This window comes from Oncorhynchus tshawytscha, linkage group LG19, assembly GCF_018296145.1.
Source record: "Oncorhynchus tshawytscha isolate Ot180627B linkage group LG19, Otsh_v2.0, whole genome shotgun sequence".
Taxonomy (NCBI): Eukaryota; Metazoa; Chordata; class Actinopteri; order Salmoniformes; family Salmonidae; genus Oncorhynchus; species Oncorhynchus tshawytscha.
This window is the reverse complement of record NC_056447.1, coordinates 16,831,232-16,835,181: the sequence shown is the minus strand read 5'-3', so window position 1 is coordinate 16,835,181 and position 3,950 is coordinate 16,831,232. Positions and strand designations below refer to the sequence as shown.

The following is a 3,950-nucleotide window of genomic DNA, read 5'->3' as shown; positions in this document are numbered from 1 at the left end:
CCCGACAGTAGGGCACTGCGACGAACTGCCCTCCTTCTCCCGACAGTAGGGCCTGCTCCCCTGACCCCTTCTGCCGACAGTAGGGCCTGATCTCCCCTCCTTCTCCCGACAGTAGGGCCTGCTCCCAGCCTTGTCCAGACAGTAGGGCCTCTCCCCTCCTTCTCCCGACAGTGGGCCTGCTCCCCTCCTTCTTGGCAAAGTGGGCCTGCTCCCCTCCTTCTCCCTGACAGTAGGGCCTGCTCCCTTCCTTCTCCCGACAGTGTCCATACCTGTCTCAGGGCCTGCTCCCCTCCTTCTCCCGTCAGTAGGGCCAGTAAGGCCTGCTCCCCTCCTTCTCCCGACAGTAGGGCCTGCTCCCTTCCTTCTCCCTCCAGTAGGACCTGAGCCCTAGGGTCTCCCTACAGTACCTGGCCTGATGACTCCTCCTTCTCCCTACAGTAGGACCTGCTCCCCTCCTTTCTCCCGGCAATAGGAACCTGCTCCCCTCCTTCTCCCTACCAGTCCCAGGACCTGCTGTTTTCCCCTCCTTCTCCCTACAGTAGGACCTGCTCCCCTCCTTCTCCCTGACAGTAGGACCTGCTGAAAAGCCAACTCCTTCTCCCGACAGTGCTGGCCTGCTCCCTCTACAACCACTCCTGACAGTAGGGCCTGCTCCCCTCCTTCTCCCGAACAGTAGGGCATGTTCTCCCCTATAATCTCCACCCGCACAGCCAGAAGGGACTGGCCCACCCCTCAGATCCTGGTTCCCTGCTCCCCTCCTTCTCCCGACTAGGGCCTGTCCCCTCCTTCTCCCGACATAGGGCCTGCTGTTTGTGGTTTCCCGACAGTAGGGCCTGCTCCCCTCCTTCTCCTGACAGTAGGGCCTTTATAAATCTTCTCCCGACAGTAGGGCCTTGATTGATTGACAGTAGGACCTGCTCCCCTTCTTCTCCCACAGTAGGACCTGCTCCCCTCCTTCTCCCTACAGTAGGACCTGCTCCCCTCCTTCTCCCTACAGTAGGACCTGCTCCCCTCCTTCTCCCTACAGTAGGACCTGCTCCCCTCCTTCTCCCTACAGTAGGACCTGCTCCCCTCCTTCTCCCTACAGTAGGACCTGCTCCCCTCCTTCTCCCTACAGTAGGACCTGCTCCCCTCCTTCTCCCGACAGTAGGGCCTGCTCCCCTCCCTCCCGACAGTAGGGCCTGCTCCCCTCCTTCTCCCGACAGTAGGGCCTGCTCCCCTCCTTCTCCCGACAGTAGGGCCTGCTCCCCTCCTTCTCCCGACAGTAGGGCCTGCTAGGGCCTGCCCTCCTTCTCCCGACAGTAGGGCCTGCTCCCTTCCTTCTCCCGACAGTAGGGCCTGCTCCCTTCCTTCTCCCGACAGTAGGGCCTGCTCCCCTTCTCCCGACAGTAGGGCCTGCTCCCTTCCTTCTCCCCAGTAGGGCCTCCTTCCTTCTCCCGACAGTAGGGCCTGCTCCCTTCCTTCTCCCGACAGTAGGGCCTGCTCCCTTCCTTCTCCCGACAGTAGGGCCTGCTCCCTTCCTTCTCCCGACAGTAGGGCCTGCTCCCCTCCTTCTCACTACAGTAGGACCTGCTCCGCTACTTCAGTGGAAGGTGCCGAGCCCAGTTGATAATCACCCCGATAATTGCCTCAAAACTTAACCTAAACAGTACCAAATCTAATTTCACACATACAGTTGAAGTCGGAAGTTTACATACACTTAGGTTGGAGTCCTTAAAACTCGTTTTTCAACCACTCCACAAATTTCTTGTGAACAAACTATAGTTTTGGCAAGTCGATTAGGACATCTACTTGGTGCACGACACAAGTAATTTTTCCAACAATTGTTTACAGACAGATTATTTCACTTATAATTCACTGTATTACAATTCCAGTGGGTCAGAAGTTTACATACACTAAGTTGACTGTGCCTATAAACAGCTTGGAAAATGCCAGATAATGATGTCATGGCTTTAGAAGCTTCTGATAGGCTAATTGATATCATTTGAGTCAATTGGAGGTGTACCTGTGGATGTATTTCAAGGCCTACCTTCAAACTCAGTGCCTCTTTGCTTGACATTATGGTAAAATCTAAAGAAATCAGCCAAGACCTCAGAAAATAAATTGTAGACCTCCACAAGTCTGGTTCATCCTTGGGAGCAATTTCCAAATGCCTGAAGGTGCCACGTTCATCTGTACAAACAATAGTATGCAAACATAAACACCATGGGACCACTACACCCCCGAGGACTAAGCCTCATCCTGAACCTACACCCTTGAGGACTAAGCCTCATCCTGAACCTACACCCCCGAGGACTAAGCCTCATCCTGAACCTACACCTCCGAGGCCTAAGACTCATCCTGAACCTACACCTCCGAGGACTAAGCCTCATCCTGAACCTACACCCCCGAGGACTAAGCCTCGTCCTGAACCTACACCCCCGAGGACTAAGCCTCATCCTGAACCTACACCCCCGAGGACTAAGCCTCATCCTGAACCTACACCCTTGAGGACTAAGCCTCATCCTGAACCTACACCCCAGAGGACTAAGCCTCATCCTGAACCTACACCCCGAGGACTAAGCCTCATCCTGAACCTACACCTCCGAGGCCTAAGACTCATCCTGAACCTACACCTCCGAGGACTAAGCCTCATCCTGAACCTACACCCCGAGGACTAAGCCTCATCCTGAAACTACACCCCGAGGACTAAGCCTCATCCTGAACCTACACCTCCGAGGCCTAAGCCTCATCCTGAACCTACACCTCCGAGGACTAAGCCTCATCCTGAACCTACACCCCCGAGGACTAAGCCTCATCCTGAACCTACACCCCCGAGGACTAAGCCTCATCCTGAACCTACACCCCCGAGGCTTAACTGCAAAAAAGCCAGAACAGTGCGCACTGAGCAGGTGCCTGTGCCACCAACTGAAACGGTGAGACAGCGGAGAGGAAGGGACGGCACCGTTTGGATGCTACGGGCCGATTATCCGCACAAAATATAATCACTGAGAGAGCAGACCTTTACGTCTCAAGCAAAAAACAACGTCAGCAATGCACTCACCGGCTTTTGTTGTTTATGTGACATGGACATGCTCCAGCACTTCAGGGGCTCCAGTACATGTGTCAGAGGCGCACAGGGAGCAAGGAGACCGTTTGGATAGAACAAGCAAGTGACAATGCTACGGGCCGATTATCATACATATACCTCAAACGTTTTATGAATACAACTGGAAATGGTAAGAAAAATATCAAAGGAAATTTACTGTCGATATTAGATTAATTGAGGTATATAGTATTATTCACAAAATCAATGTTTTCAAATGATAAATGATACTGTATTAATCGTGGTAACTTTCCCAAATTCCCCGGTTTTCCAGAAATCCTGGTTGACGGATTCCTTGATTTCCTCCTTATTCCAAGAGTCTTTCAACCAAGATTTCTGGAAAACCGGGGAATTTTGGGAAAGTTAAGGAAAATGTGCAACCCTATAGAGTATTCCGTATGCCTGCTGTCTTGACATAATGTTCTGGCTATCAATCAATGTCTATTCATTTTAAATCAACGTTGTAGCAATGTGCGTGTCTGTCCTGTGCCTTGGTGTGCTATGAACGCAGTACAGAGAACCAATGTACCATTGGACTTGACTCGGGAGCTGTTCTAGTTGGTAAGACAGCACAAACAGATCTGAGACCAGTCTACAACTAGAGCTCAAAAACAGACTTATTGCCTAAAGCTCTGGGTTCTAGAACCTAAAAGATTGATTGTCCAAGATTCTGGGTTCTAGAACCTAAAAGATTGATTGCCCAAGATTCTGGGTTCTAGAACCTAAAAGTCTGATTGCCTAAAGCTCTGGGTTCTAGAACCTAAAAGACTGATTGCCTAAAGCTCTGGGTTCTAGAACCTAAAAGACTGATTGCCTAAAGCTCTGGGTCCTAGAACCTAAAAGATTGATTGTGGCAAGTAAGCGG

General features: G+C 51.8%; 1 protein-coding gene across 4 annotated transcripts in view; it reads right to left on the bottom strand.

Annotated features, from left to right (window-relative positions):
• Positions 1-2,100: 2,100 nt before the first annotated feature.
• LOC112238048 (cAMP and cAMP-inhibited cGMP 3',5'-cyclic phosphodiesterase 10A) overlaps positions 2,101-3,950 on the bottom strand; it is a 62,620-nt gene continuing 60,770 nt past the window's right edge. For 3 of the 4 annotated variants that reach the window (XM_042301376.1, XM_042301378.1, XM_042301377.1), the window contains one exon: positions 2,101-3,950. This exon is cut by the window's right edge and continues 1,639 nt beyond it. The gene's annotated coding sequence lies outside the window, so the exon portion shown is untranslated. The other variant, XR_006079341.1, reaches the window with a different exon arrangement.